Raw genomic sequence first — 15157 nt, 5'->3', positions numbered from 1 at the left:
ATCCCCCTCTCCCTCTCCTCCATCTGTCTCTCCCTCTCTCTGTCTCTTTCAGTCTGTTTGTCTGTCTCGTTGTCTGTCAAATTCAATTCAATTCACTTTATTGGCATGACGTAACAATGTACATATTGCCAAAGCTTATTTTGGATATTTACAATATAAAAATAAATACAAATGAGAATCAAATTGTCAACGGGACAACAGTAACAACAAAAACCAAGTGTCAAAATAACCATACATTCAACAATAACAATATGTATACAGTAGAGGACATGTGCAGGTTGATTGGTCTGTCAGACACTGTCCCTCATCTTATTTGTTTAATTGTCTGTCTCTCTGTCAGTCAGTCTCTCTCTCTCTCAATTCAATTCAATTCAAGGGCTTTGTTGGCATGGGAAACATGTGTTAACATTGCCAAAGCAAGTGAGGTAGATAATATATAAAGTGAATATATAAAGTGAAATAAACAATAAAAATTAACAGTAAACATCACACATACAGAAGTTTCAAAACAATAAAGACATTACAAATGTCATATTATATATATATATATATAGTGTTTTAACAATGTACAAATGGTAAAGGACACAAGATAAAATAAATAAGCATAGATATGGGTTGTATTTACAATGGTGTGTGTTCTTCACTGGTTGCCCTTTTCTCGTGGCAACAGGTCACAAATCTTGCTGCTGTGATGGCACACTGTGGAATTTCACCCAGTAGATATGAGAGTTTTTCAAAATTGGATTTGTTTTCGAATTCTTTGTGGATCTGTGTAATCTGAGGGAAATATGTCTCTCTAATATGGTCATACATTGGGCAGGAGGTTAGGAAGTGCAGCTCAGTTTCCACCTCATTTTGTGGGCAGTGAGCACATAGCCTTCTTCTCTTGAGAGCCATGTCTACCTACGGCGGCCTTTTTCAATAGCAAGGCTATGCTCACTGAGTCTGTACATAGTCAAAGCTTTCCTTAATTTTGGGTCAGTCACAGTGGTCAGGTATTCTGCCGCTGTGTACTCTCTGTGTAGGGCCAAATAGCATTCTAGTTTGCTCTGTTTTTTGTTAATTCTTTCCAATGTGTCAAGTAATTATCTTTTTGTTTTCTCATGATTTGGTTGGGTCTAATTGTGCTGCTGTCCTGGGGCTCTGTAGGGTGTGTTTGTGTTTGTGAACAGAGCCCCAGGACCAGCTTGCTTAGGGGACTCTTCTCCAGGTTCATCTCTCTGTAGGTGATGGCTTTGTTGTGGAAGGTTTAGGAATCGCTTCCTTTTAGGTGGTTATAGAATTTAATAACGGCTCTTTTCTGGATTTTGATCATTAGTGGGTATCGGCCTAATTCTGCTCTGCATGCATTATTTGGTGTTCTACGTTGTACACGGAGGATATTTTTGCAGAATTCTGCGTGCAGAGTCTCAATTTGGTGTTTTTCCCATTTTGTGAAGTCTTGGTTGGTGAGCGGACCCCAGACCTCACAACCATAAAGGGCAATGGGCTCTATGACTGATTCAAGTATTTTTAGCCAAATCCTAATTGGTATGTTGAAATTTATGTTCCTTTTGATGGCATAGAATGCCCTTCTTGCCTTGTCTCTCAGATCGTTCACAGCTTTGTGGAAGTTACCTGTGGCGCTGATGTTTAGGCCAAGGTATGTATAGTTTTTTGTGTGCTCTAGGGCAACAGTGTCTAGATGGAATTTGTATTTGTGGTCCTGGTGACTGGACCTTTTTTGGAACACCATTATTTTGGTCTTACTGAGATTTACTGTCAGGGCCCAGGTCTGACAGAATCTGTGCATAAGATCTAGGTGCTGCTGTAGGCCCTCCTTGGTTGGTGACAGAAGCACCCGATCATCAGCAAACAGCAGACATTTGACTTCGGATTCTAGTAGGGTGAGGCCGGGTGCTGCAGACTTTTCTAGTGCCCGCGCCAATTCGTTGATATATATGTTGAAGAGGGTGGGGCTTAAGCTGCATCCCTGTCTAACCCCACGACCCTGTGTGAAGAAATGTGTGTGTTTTTTGCCAATTTTAACCGCACACTTGTTGTTTGTGTACATGGATTTTATAATGTCGTATGTTTTACCCCCAACACCACTTTCCATCAGTTTGTATAGCAGACCCTCATGCCAAATTGAGTTGAAGGCTTTTTTGAAATCAATAAAGCATGAGAAGTCTTTGCCTTTGTTTTGGTTTGTTTGGTTGTCAATTAGGGTGTGCAGGGTGAATACATGGTCTGTTGTACGGTAATTTGGTAAAAAGCCAATTTGACATTTGCTCAGTACATTGTTTTCATTGAGGAAGTGTACGAGTCTGCTGTTAATGATAATAGAGATGATTTTCCCAAGGTTACTGTTCTCTCTCTCTCTTTGTCAGTCTCTCTCTCTCTCTCTCTCTCTCTCTCTCTCTCTCTCTCTCTCTCTCTCTCTGTCAGTCTGTGTCTCTCTCTCTCTCTCTCTCTGTCAGTCTGTCTCTCTCTCTGTCAGTCTCTCTCTCTGTCAGTCTGTGTCTCTCTTTGTCAGTCTGTGTCTCTCTTTGTCAGTCTGTGTGTCTCTCTCTCTCTCTCTCTCTCTCTGTCAGTCTGTCTCTCTCTCTCTCTCTCTCTCTCTCTCTCTCTGTCTCTCTCTCAGTCAGTCAGTCTCTCTCTCTCTCTCTGTCTCTCTCTCAGTCAGTCAGTCTCTCTCTCTCTCTCTCTCTCTCTCTCTCTCTATAGTATTTCTATTCTTTACTTTTTGACTGCCTTTTATTTTATTTGTAATAACAATAATATTATAATTATATAATTATATATAATTATATAATTATATACAATTATATAATGTTAATGAATGTAATGTAACTACCCACCATAATTTGCGAGTAAATTCATTAAAAATCCTACAATGTGATTTTCTGGATTTGTTTTCTTCTCATTTTGTCTGTCATAGTTTAAGTGTACCTATGATTAAAATTACAGGCCCCTCTCATCTTTTTAAGTGGGAGAACTTGCACAATTGGTGGCTGACTAAATACTTTTTTGGTTTGTCTGTGGAATGCAGAGCGGTAGGTCAGACCAGTGCTTGTGGTGTGTGTGTTATTGTGTGTTATTGTGTGTTAGCGTGTGTTAGTGTGTGTTAGTGTGTGCGTGAACAGGTAGAACTGGATGTCTGAAGGAACATGGCCCGACAGGTTTGTTATGAAGATAGGAAGTATATAACGCAGAGAAACAGACCTGGACTAGGAGATACAGACACTAGCAACGAGAGAAACAGACACACCTGGACTGGGAGATCCAGACACACCTGGACTGGGACGCTTCTGACCTGGGAAAATTAGAAATCAATCAACTTCAGTGACATTGTGTACTTCCGGGGACCTGTATGACATTACCATGACAACCCTGTTATGACCGTAACAGGGTCAGAAATGGCCAATGAGATGCTGCCCTGCTCCAAGACAGGTGAGGTACAACCACACCTCACAAGAGATCAACAAGGCTTCAGTTTGACAGAGTAACAAACCACATGGACTGTGCTAGCTAACGTTTGCAAACTATTTCACTTGAAGTGAAATCTCTCTCTCTCTCTCTCTCTCTCTCTCTCTCTGTCTCTCTCTCTCTCTCTCTCTCTTTCTCTCGACCTCTGTCTCTGTCTTTATCTCTCTTCCTCTCTCGCTCAATAAAATTTCAATTCAAAGGGCTTTATTGGCATGGGAAACATGTTTATGTTGCCAAAACAAGTGAAGTAGATTCTAAACAAAAGTTTTAAAGTTTTTAAAAAGTTTTACAGTGAACATTACACTCACATAAGTTCCAAAAGAATAAAGAAATTACAAATGTCATATTATGTTTATATACAGTGTTGTAACGATGTGCAAATAGTAAAATTATATACATAACAATATATACAGTGATGTAATGACGTACAAAAGGGAAAATAAATAAACATAAATATGGGTTGTATTTACAATGATGTTTGTTCTTCACTGGTTGACCTTTTCTTGTGGCAACAGGTCACAAATCTTGCTGCTGTGATGTCACACTGTATTTGTATTGGTATTTGTTTTGGATCCCCATTAGTTCCTGCCAAGGCAGCAGCTACTCTTCCTGGGGTTTATTATGGATCCCCATTAGTTCCTGCCAAGGCAGCAGCTACTCTTCCTGGGGTTTATTATGGATCCCCATTAGTTCCTGCCAAGGCAGCAGCTACTCTTCCTGGGGTTTATTATGGATCCCCATTAGTTCCTGCCAAGGCAGCAGCTACTCTTCCTGGGGTTTATTATGGATCCCCATTAGTTCCTGCCAAGGCAGCAGCTACTCTGCCTGGGGTTTATTATGGATCCCCATTAGTTCCTGCCAAGGCAGCAGCTACTATTCCTGGGGTTTATTATGGATCCCCATTAGTTCCTGCCAAGGCAGCAGCTACTCTTCCTGGGGTTTATTATGACTGTGAAGACACATGACCTGGTAGTAGACAAGTCTCGACCTGACTGAGAAGACACATGACCTGGCAGTAGACCAGTCTTAACCGGACTGAGAAGACACATGACCTGGTAGTAGACCAGTCTCACCCTGACTGAGAAGACACATGACCTGGTAGTAGACAAGTCTCATCCTGACTGAGAAGACACATGACCTGGTAGTAGACCAGTCTCAACCTGACTGAGAAGAAACATGACCTGGTAGTAGACCAGTCTCAACCTGACTGAGAAGACACATGACATGGTAGTAGACCAGTCTCATCCTGACTGAGAAGACACGTGACCTGGTAGTAGACCAGTCTCAACCTGACTGAGAAGACACATGACCTGGTAGTAGACCAGTCTCAACATGACTGAGAAGACACATGACCTGGTAGTAGACCAGTCTCAACCTGACTGAGAAGACACATGACCTGGTAGTAGACCAGTCTCACCCTGACTGAGAAGACACATGACCTGGTAGTAGACCAGTCTCAACCTGACTGAGAAGACACATGACCTGGTAGTAGACCAGTCTCAACCTGACTGAGAAGACACATGACCTGGTAGTAGACCAGTCTCAACCTGACTGAGCAGACACATGACATGGTAGTAGACCAGTCTCATCCTGACTGAGAAGACCCATGACCTGGTAGTAGACCAGTCTCATCCTGACTGAGAAGACACGTGACCTGGTAGTAGACCAGTCTCAACCTGACTGAGAAGACACATGACCTGGTAGTAGACCAGTCTCATCCTGACTGAGAAGACACATGACCTGGTAGTAGACCAGTCTCAACCTGACTGAGAAGACACATGACATGGTAGTAGACCAGTCTCAACATGACTGAGAAGACACATGACCTGGTAGTAGACCAGTCTCATCCTGACTGAGAAGACACATGACATGGTATGAAAGACAAAACAAAACTAAATGGGAAATATTATTGACATTACTTTGTACTTTTCACTGGCTGTCCCTCAGGTTACGGCAGGAGGACACATATTTGGCTTTTCTCCCAATAAATATCATATTTTTGTTCATCTTTTATAGTTTGAAATTCGTTGTATTGAATGATTCTCTTATGTCTGAGTATTTGTCACAGTGTAATAGGAAATGCAGCTCTGTCTCTACCTCTCCCCTGGAGCACAGTAAGCACAGCCTATCCTCTCTGTGCAGCCAGGTTTGTCTGTGACGACCGGTCTCTATAGCCAGACTGTCCTCTCTGGGCAGCCAGGTTTGTCTGTGATGACCGGTCTCTATAGCCAGCCTGTCCTCTCTGGGCAGCCAGGTTTGTCTGTGACGACCGGTCTCTATATCCAGACTGTCCTCTCTGGGTAGCCAGGTTTGTCTGTGACGACCGGTCTCAATAGCCAGACTGTCCTCTCTCGGCAGCCAGGTTTGTCTGTGACGACCGGTCTCTATAGCCAGAATGTCCTCTCTGGGCAGCCAGGTTTGTCTGTGACGACCGGTCTCAATAGCCAGACTGTCCTCTCTGGGCAGCCAGGTTTGTCTGTGACGACCGGTCTCTATAGCCAGTCTGTCCTCTCTGGGCAGCCAGGTTTGTCTGTGACGACCGGTCTCTATAGCCAGACTGTCCTTTCTGGGCAGCCAGGTTTGTCTGTGACGACCGGTCTCTATAGCCAGACTGTCCTCTCTGGGCAGCCAGGTTTGTCTGTGACGACCGGTCTCTATAGCCAGACTGTCCTCTCTGGGCAGCCATGTTTGACAGCACCACCAGGTCATCTGTCTACAGCAGACCCTCCTTAGTGGGAGACAGTAGCACCAGGTCATTTGTCTACAGCAGACCCTCCTTAGTGGGAGACAGCAGACCCTCCTTAGTGGGATACAGCAGCACCAGGTCATCTGTCTACAGCAGACCCTCCTTAGTGGGAGACAGTATACCCTCCTTAGTGGGAGACAGCAGACCCTCCTTCGTGGGAGACAGTAGACCCTCCTTAGTGGGAGACAGCAGCACCAGGTCATCTGCATACTGTAGACACTTGATTTCAGTGTTGTGTAGGGTGAGACCAGGTGCTGCCGATTCCTCTGATGTGTAAGCCAATTCATTAATGTAGATGTTAAATAGTGTTTGACTTATTGGACAGCCCTGTTTCACTCCCCGTCCCTGAGAGAAGAAGTCTGTTGGTTTGACACCAATGTTAAATGTTAACCACACATTTGTTTTTAGTGTACATTGATTTAAAAACGTAATTTGTTTTCCCTCCAATAACACTTTCTAATAGTTATGGACTGGAGGGGGTAGAGGGGGGGCTGGTGGATGTTGTGTTGGAAAGCTGCTGTCCTGCTCTGTCCTCACCTTGGTTAGGAGCTCCTCTAAGGATGTCTCGTTGCTGTTTACACCTTGGTTAGCAGCCCCTCTAAGGATGTCTGGTTGATGTTTACACCTTGGTTAGGAGCTCCTCTAAGGATCTCTGGTTGCTGTTTACACCTTGGTTAGGAGCTCCTCTGAGGTGTGAATGTCTGGTTGCTGTTTAAACCTTGGTTAGGAGCTCCTCTAAGGATGTCTGGTTGCTGTTTAAACCTTGGTTAGGAGCTCCTCTAAGGTGTGGTTGTCTAGTTGCAGTTTGCTCACGCTTTACCTCAGCAGATGCACCTCCCCCTCCAGTCTGGTGAACTCATCCCTCATGGCAGCCATGGTGGTGAGGAGGGCCTGAGCCTGCTTTGCACTGAGGGGGTTGCTCTCCTCCTGGGGCGTGTCCTCCACTATGGTGGGAAGAGAGGTGCTGGATGTGCCTTTTTGGGTGGGGAGAGTAGGGGTGAGGGTGGTGCTGGTGGAGTTTGTCTTGTCGAGGAAATGTCACTGGTGGTGTCCTTCTATCTCTGCTCTCTCCTTAATGGTCTGAAAGTCTGTTTCAAACAGCCTAATGTTACCTTGCACCATGACAGTCCCAGTCTGTTATAAACAGTCTGTTACCTTACACCATGACAGTCCCAGTCTGTTACCTTACACCATGACAGTCCCAGTCTGTTACCTTACACCATGACAGTCCCAGTCTGTTACCTTACACCATGACAGTCCCAGTCTGTTACCTTACACCATGACAGTCCCAGTCTGTCACCTTACACCATGACAGTCCCAGTCTTGTAGAGGTTGATCATGGTGCTGTAATCTGTCTCTTTGACTTTCAGCTTCCACCCATTACAGATCCCCTCTTTCTTTATGGATGGGTAGTGAGAGCAGACAGCTGAGCACCATGCATTTGGCTGGTCAGTGAGGAAGATGAGATGACTCACATCACCGTTTTGTAGAGGTCTGCAAAAAGGGTTTCTGGCCTCCCTTTTAGTAGTTTCTGTTTAATAGCTTTCCTCTTTGTGTTATTTTGGGCCTCTGGAGGGTAGAGAATGGAGTCAGCACCAAGGGGGAGTGGGGACATGGTGCTGCTGCACCGTTATCATAGCAACTGTTTATGTTTGTCTGCTGCTAATGCTAGCTAGCTCTAATTTAGCACAAAAAAACAGCAAAAAGAGTGAAAAATCTTCACACAAAAATCTGAAGATATGTTCAACATTAGAGTCTCTGCTCCTTTCTGGTTTACTCACTCAGTTTGGTCGTTTGATGTCGTTTTATTAACTCCCCTTGCTAGTAGGTTTGTTCTAGCTCAATTTTTCTGGCTAGCTTGTTAGCCCACTGGCTAGGTTTTCCTTGTGTAGCTAGCTAGTGTTATATAAATAATCTAATATAAAGCGTTACTAGCAGACCAAAGCTCTGGTTAAACCGGATGCCCTCAGACAACTCTGGGCCCAGTGTCCTCAGTCAAGTCTAGAGCCTGTGTGCAATAACATGAGTATCCGAAGGACACACAGCTGCCATCACGCAAATATACTCCCTGTAAAACTACAAAGAGCAGCCTGCAACAATAACGAGCTTAGAAGTGCCAAGCTATCTCACTGACATTGACCCTTTCATGCACTCCTGCATAAACAGGAAACACCTGCGCCTAAAGCAGACACTGCTAGTTTCCCCTATCTTTCGTTCCTAGACACACACACATCTCATGAAGCACTGTACACTCACACTCTACCCCCCCCTACTGGTCGGGTGCCAAGAGCAAAGGACTTTGCTGTGCACCAATGGGGCCCGCTCTGGCTAGAGCAAGGCCCGCCTCCAACTCTTCAGGACCAGTCAGAAGATCAACACGAGAGACTCCACCTACATTATTCTGTGTATACATTCTGCTGTAAACTCTGGCTGAGCAGCCTAATTATTCTGACTCCTCACAGAGTCACATTCCTTAGGTCCGTGCACGATAACGGCAGGACAAAATATCTTTGACTCAATAAATTGCCTTTTGATACACCTGATTCCACTCTGTCCAACGTCGTTGTTTTGCATTCCCTCTCCAGTATGAAACACCAACACTAGCGAGAGTCAAAACTTAATCTAAACTTTGTCACCTCTTAATTTGAGGTGAAAAGTTACTTTTTCATCTATTCTTTTTAGATTCTTGTGTTTATCTCATTCGGGGCGGCAGGGTAGCCTAGTGGGTAGAGCGTTGGACTAGTAACGGAAAGGTTCCAAGTTCATATCCCCGAGCTGACAAGGTACAAATCTGTCCTTCTGCCCCTGAACAGGTAGTTAACCCACTGTTCTTAGGCTGTCATTGAAAATAAGAATTTGTTCTTAACTGACTTGCCTAGTTAAATAAAGGTTTTTTAAAAATGAAATTCTAAAAACAAAGAAACTGAGAAATACATCTCTATCTCTCGTCCTCTCTCCATCTATCTCTCTTTTCCTCTTCCTCTCTCTCTGTCTCTCTCTCTCTCTCTGTCTCTCTTTCTCTCTCTCTGTCTCTCTCTTTCTCTCTCTCTCTCTCTCTCTCTGTCTCTCTCTCTCTCTCTCTCTGTCTCTCTTCCTGTCCTCTCTCTCTCTCTCTCTCTCTCTCTCTCTCTCTCTTCCTCTCTCTCTCTCTCTCTCTCTCTCTCTCTCTCTCTGTCTCTCTCTTCCTCTCTCTCTCTCTCTCTCTCTCTCTCTCTCTCTCTTCTCTCTCTCTCTCTCTCTCTCTCTCTCTCTCTCTCTCTCTTTCTCTCTCTCTCTCTCTCTCTCTTTCTCTCTCTCTCTCTCTCTCTCTCTCTCTCTCTCTCTCTCTCTCTCTCTCTCTCTCTCTCTCTCTCTCTGAGTTGGTGATAACTGACAAAAATGTGTGGTTTTCCACTTTCATTTTGAGTGTGACTCCAAATCCAGACCTCCATGGGTTGATACATTTGATTTCCATTGATAATTTTTGTGTGATTTTGTTGTCAGCACATTCAACTATGTAAAGAAAAAAGTATTTAATAAGAATATTTAATTCATTCAGATCTAGGATGTGTTATTTTAGTGTTCCCTTTATTTTTTTGAGCAGTGTACTAGGTCAAGATAAGGGCAACCTCAGAGGGGACATACAATAGTTACAGACACATTCCCAGAAGAAGAGGAGCCTCCATTCTGTCCTCCTCCCCTTCTGATATTCTTCATATCATCACATGGTTTAACAGACACATTCCCATAAGAAGACAAGCCTCCATTTTGTCCTCCTCCCCTTCTGATATTCTTCATATCATCACATGGTTTAACAGATACATTGACATATGAAGACAAGCCTGACCTCTCCCCTCTCTGGGCCCCAAGTGACTAAGCCCGAGCTGAGAAGGAATAACTGCAACTGCCAACAGTATAGTCCAAAAGAAGACATTCTAATGACAAGAATAAGATGAAACATCTTATTTATCTATGTTACCTCACTAATTCTGATTCAGCCACGACAGTACTCCTGGCCAACAAAATCCCGAAAGCTCTTCAGTCTTTCTAGTCTGATGGTGAAAATATGAAAATATCTTTGTAAGCAGGTACTCCACATCAAGGGGAATCACATCCAAAGCTGTTCTGGCCGTGTTATGAATGGTGTGGGCAGGACAACCTAAGCCAATCACCTCCCGCTACAGAGCATTTTTAACTTTGGTATGGACATTGACCCTCCCCAGCCTATTCAGTCCTCCAAAGTTGGTATGGACATTGACCCCCCAGCCTATTCAGTCCTCCAAGGTTGGTATGGACATTGACCCTCCCCAGCCTATTCAGTCCAAAGTTGGTATTTGTGTTGTCGGCAGAGAATGCTACGACTTTATTTTGCAGGTTACATTTTTGGATGACCACCAGGACCTCAGCTGCAATCTCCTCTGCTGTTTCTCCTTTCAATTCAACACAATCAAGCAGTTTTGTTTCCACAGATGTGCTGCCATCATATATCTGACAATATCTGACTACTATTGGCAGCAGCATTACATGTCCATGATTGGACACATCAATGGACAGGGACACAAATTCAACCTGGTCTAGGTCCTGTGTTACCAAAGTAGTTGCCGATGGTGCTAACACGTTACTCACTAGGGCTTCACATTGTGTCCTAGCACATGGTGCTAACATGTTACTCACTAGGGCTTCACATTGTGTCCTAGCACATGGTGCTAACATGTTACTCACTAGGGCTTCACATTGTGTCCTAGCACATGATGCTAACACGTTACTCACTATGGCTTCACATTGTGTCCTAGCACATGGTGCTAACATGTTACTCACTAGGGCTTCACATTGTGTCCTAGCACATGGTGCTAACATGTTACTCACTAGGGCTTCACATTGTGTCCTAGCACATGGTGCTAACATGTTACTCACTAGGGCTTCACATTGTGTCCTAGCACATGGTGCTAACATGTTACTCACTAGGGCTTCACATTGTGTCCTAGCACATGGTGCTAACATGTTACTCACTAGGGCTTCACATTGTGTCCTAGCACATGGTGCTAACATGTTACTCACTAGGGCTTCACATTGTGTCCTAGCACATTCTTGAAGAATGTGGTGACAGAGGGCAAACCAACACGGCCAATCAGAGAGGCTTTATGTGGTGACAGAGGGCATACCAACACGGCCAATCAGAGAGGCTTTATGTGGTGACAGAGGGCATACCAACACGGCCAATCAGAGAGGCTTTATGTGGTGACAGAGGGCATACCAACACGGCCAATCAGAGAGGCTTTATGTGGTGACAGAGGGCATACCAACACGGCCAATCAGAGAGGCTTTATGTGGTGACAGAGGGCATACCAACACGGCCAATCAGAGAGGCTTTATGTGGTGACAGAGGGCATACCAACACGGCCAATCAGAGAGGCTTTATGTGGTGACAGAGGGCATACCAACACGGCCAATCAGAGAGGCTTTATGTGGTGACAGAGGGCAAACCAACACGGCCAATCAGAGAGGCTTTATGTGGTGACAGAGGGCAAACCAACACGGCCAATCAGAGAGGCTTTATGTGGTGACAGAGGGCATACCAACACAGCCAATCAGAGAGGCTTTATGTGGTGACAGAGGGCATACCAACACAGCCAATCAGAGAGGCTTTATGTGGTGACAGAAGGCATACCAACACGGCCAATCAGAGAGGCTTTATGTGGTGACAGAAGGCATACCAACACGGCCAATCAGAGAGGCTTTATGTGGTGACAGAGGGCATACCAACACGGCCAATCAGAGAGGCTTTATGCGTTTTTGTCTGTTGATGTTCCACCACTGCCGTTATTCCCCCTCTGCCAATTGAAAGAGAGGAATGACAAAGGGTGCAGTGAACCATTCTATCGTCTTGACCTGAGCGTATACATGGAAATTCTCTCATCATGTTGTCATTAAAATGACATTTCCGTTTCTGGGAAAGAGCCATTGTGCCTCTGTCCGCTCTTCTTCACTCTCTTTGTGTCTTGTATTTTATCTCAAAAACAGTTTGGAAAAATATATTGGCAGGCTCTGCAATCATTTACTCTGTAATCATATCTTTACCTTTCCTCCTCAATCTCACTCTTCCTCCTATCCAGTCTTCCTCCTCTCCACTCTAACAAAAAACATTATGCTAATGTTATCCAGGAAAATTTCTAAATATATATTTTCACACTACTTATAATGCCAAACCATTAAAATTGTAATCTACAAATAAATATTCCCAGAATTATGCAATTCATTTAATATAATCATATTTTCAAAATAGCCCGTCCACTGCATGTTTACACGTGAAAATGTTTTAACCTACCTACCATGAAAGTAGCTAGTTAACCTAGCTAGATAACATTAACTTAGTCGACATAGCTAATGTTTAAAACCTATTTAAACTAGAAAATAAAAGAGAGCCACACTCTAGGAGCTCAGATGCAAAAATGTAATTACCAACGTTTCGACAGCCAAGCTGTCTTCATCAGGGTATAATCACAAACACTGTGGGATGACTCGTTTATGTAGTGTCAAAAGACACAGGTGTCTGTAATCATGGCCAAGAGTGGCCTAATATCATTGGTTCATTATCAAATATTAAAATGGCATACAAAGAACAGCATACAAACAACAAATGGATAGCATATGATCATAGATTCATTTGACTACACAAGCTTACAAACAATTACAATGGCAAAGTCACAATAATCACAAGAATGGCTTCACGACTGCATGGCCAGGCACGACTCCAACACCATCATTAAGTTTGCAGACGACACAACAGTGGTAAGCCTGATCACCGACAACGACGAGACAGACTATGGGGAGGAAGTCAGAGACCTGGCAGAGTGGTGCCAGAATACCATCCTGTCCCTCCACGTAACCAAGACTAAGGAGATGATTGTGGACTACAGGAAAAGGGGGACTGAGCACGCCCCCATTCTCATCGACGGGGCTGCAGTGGAGCAGGTTGAGAGCTTCAAATTCCTTGGTGTCACCATCAACATCAAACTAGAATGGTCCAAACACACCAAGACAGTCGTGAAGAGGGCACGACAAAACCTATTCCCCCCAGGAAACTAAAAAGATTTGGCATGGGTCCTGAGATCATCAAAAGGTTCTACAGCTGGCGGTGTCAGAAGAAGGCCCTAAAAATTGTCAAAGACCCCAGCCACCCCAGTCATAGACTGTTCTCTCTACTACTGCATGGCAAGCGGTACCGGAGTGCCAAGTCCAGGACAAAAAGGCTTCTCAACAGTTTTTACCCCCAAGTCATAAGACTCCTGAACGTGTAGTCAAATGGCTACCCAGACTACTTGCATTGTGTGTCCTCCCAGCCCCTCGTTCTACGCTGCTGCTACTCTCTGTTTATCATATATGCATTGTCATTTTAACTATACATTCATGTACTTACTACCTCAATCAGCATGACTAACCGGTGTCTGTATATAGCCTCGTTACTTTTATAGCCTCTCTACTGTATATAGCCTCGCTACTTTTATAGCCTCTCTACTGTATATAGCCTCGTTACTTTTATAGCCTCGCTACTGTATATAGCCTCGCTACTGTATATAATCTGTCTTTTTACTGTTGTTTTATTTCTTTACTTACCTATTGTTCACCTAATACATTTTTTGCACTATTGGTTAGAGCCTGTAAGTAAGCATTTCACTGTAAGGTCTACTACACCTGTTGTATTCAGCATTTCACTGTAAGGTCTACTACACCTGTTGTATTCAGCATTTCACTGTAAGGTATACTACACCTGTTGTATTCAGCATTTCACTGTAAGGTCTACTACACCTGTTGTATTCAGCATTTCACTGTGAGGTCTACTACACCTGTTGTATTCAGCATTTCACAGTAAGGTCTACTACACCTGTTGTATTCAGCATTTCACTGTAAGGTATACTACACCTGTTGTATTCAGCATTTCACTGTAAGGTATACTACACCTGTTGTATTCAGCATTTCACTGTGAGGTCTACTACACCTGTTGTATTCAGCATTTCACTGTAAGGTCTACTACACCTGTTGTATTCGGAGTACGTGACAAATAAACTTTGATTTGATTTGAACACAGCATGGTAACAACACATGACAACACAGCAGGGTAACAACACATGACAACACAACATGGTAACAACACATGACAACACAACATGGTAACAACACATGACAACACAACATGGTAGCAACACAACATGACAACACAGCATGGTAACAGCACATGACAACACAGCATGGTAACAACACATGACAACACAGCATGGTAACAACACATGACAACACAGCATGGTAACAACACATGACAACACAGCATGGTAACAACACATGACAACACAACATGGTAACAACACATGACAACACAACATGGTAACAACACATGACAACACAGCATGGTAACAACACATGACAACACAGCATGGTAACAACACAAGACAACACAACATGGTAACAACACATGACAACACAGCATGGTAACAACACATGACAACACAGCATGGTAACAACACATGACAACACAACATGGTAACAACACAAGACAACACAGCATGGTAACAACACATGACAACACAGCATGGTAACAACACATGACAACACAGCATGGTAACAACACAAGACAACACAGCATGGTAACAACACAAGACAACACAACATGGTAACAACACATGACAACACAGCATGGTAACAACACATGACAACACAACATGGTAACAACACATGACAACACAGCATGGTAACAACACAAGACAACACAACATGGTAGCAACACAACATGAAGAGAGACCTAAGACAACAGCTTCGCATGGCAGCAACACATGACAACACAGCATGGTAACAACACATGACAACACAACATGGTAACAACACATGACAACACAACATGGTAACAACACATGACAACACAACATGGTAACAACACATGACAACACAGCATGGTAACAACACATGACAACA

General features: G+C 43.7%; 1 protein-coding gene across 3 annotated transcripts in view; it reads left to right on the top strand.

The window, feature by feature from the left end:
* Positions 1-3128: 3128 nt before the first annotated feature.
* The window catches only part of crfb12 (cytokine receptor family member B12), a 33031-nt gene continuing 21002 nt past the window's right edge, over positions 3129-15157 (top strand). Inside the window, exon 1 of one of the 3 annotated variants that reach the window (XM_042311345.1) lies at positions 3129-3432. The gene's annotated coding sequence lies outside the window, so the exon portion shown is untranslated. The remainder of the gene's footprint in view (positions 3433-15157) is intronic. The other 2 variants (XM_042311346.1, XM_042311344.1) reach the window with 2 other exon arrangements.

This window comes from Oncorhynchus tshawytscha, linkage group LG33 (genome assembly GCF_018296145.1).
Source record: "Oncorhynchus tshawytscha isolate Ot180627B linkage group LG33, Otsh_v2.0, whole genome shotgun sequence".
Lineage (NCBI taxonomy): Eukaryota > Metazoa > Chordata > Actinopteri > Salmoniformes > Salmonidae > Oncorhynchus > Oncorhynchus tshawytscha.
This window is presented reverse-complemented; position numbering and strand designations above follow the sequence as displayed.